General features: G+C 25.1%; 1 protein-coding gene across 1 annotated transcript in view; it reads left to right on the forward strand.

Annotated features, from left to right (window-relative positions):
• Window positions 1-1,033, forward strand: part of LOC108755493 (lysophospholipid acyltransferase 5) — a 9,181-nt gene that overhangs the window by 2,809 nt on the left and 5,339 nt on the right. The gene's annotated exons all lie outside the window — the stretch shown is intronic.

Consider the following 1,033-nt stretch of genomic DNA (forward strand, 5'->3'; position numbering starts at 1 on the left):
ATTGTAATATCGTACAAGAGATAAAATATGGTATAATGGCATGTTATATATACACTGTACATAATATAGCATAATATACTATGATATATTGATGTATATTAGAGTCATAAGCGATTGTCGAATCACGTAATGCTATTCTTCATAAAAAACTGAGTCAAAAAGTCCTCTATTATTTTGCAACTTTCGTAATAGTTAATAGTTGGAAAGTCGGATATACTCTTATTCGGTAATTTTTAGAAATTAATATTTTGTCAACAATGCGAAAATTGCAAAATTGTAGAGGACTTTTCGACTCAATTTTTAATAAGAAATAGCGTTATTTAATGCCCGCTATTTAAGAAACATCCTGTACATAAAATGTGACTTTTAAAAAAGGGGATACTTTATAATTACATATTATTTTTTTATTAATCGCGTTATTAATCTAAAATTTCTCTAAAAATAAACCCACTAGATTGTCATTTTGAAAATTAACTACCAAAAACATGTATACTTATGTGTCATTTTCAAGAAAACAGTTGCGCTGCTAATAAATATTAAAATATCAGCATCACTGTTTTTTTGGAAATGATACATAATATAGAAAGAATTGTTTTTGACAATACAAAATAGTACAAATTTAATTATATTGATTTCTGATATTATTTTTCTTTTTTTCTTTTATTTTGAATTGGTCCTGCTAGCTTAATATTAAGTCAGCAGCGCTACAATTTTTTTCAGAATGGCACATGGTACAAAATTATCATTAATGGTACAATTTAGTACAAAATGAGTACTAAAAATTCTGATAAGTCCGATTTGATTCTGATTTAGTCCTGCTAGCTTTATAAAGCTCATTTGGATACAATTTATATATAATATAACAAGTAATCAATTCCATTAAAAATAAGCATTGATATTTGATATTTGACGATATTTTTTAAATATAATTTATTTTAATCAAACACACGAATTATTGCATTCATGTATGCAAATAGAAAAAGCCTGATTGAAATCTCATTTTTAAAACATAATATCTGAAATGCTAACTTTA

This window comes from Trachymyrmex septentrionalis, unplaced genomic scaffold, assembly GCF_001594115.1.
Source record: "Trachymyrmex septentrionalis isolate Tsep2-gDNA-1 unplaced genomic scaffold, Tsep1.0 scaffold87, whole genome shotgun sequence".
NCBI classification, from domain to species: domain Eukaryota; kingdom Metazoa; phylum Arthropoda; class Insecta; order Hymenoptera; family Formicidae; genus Trachymyrmex; species Trachymyrmex septentrionalis.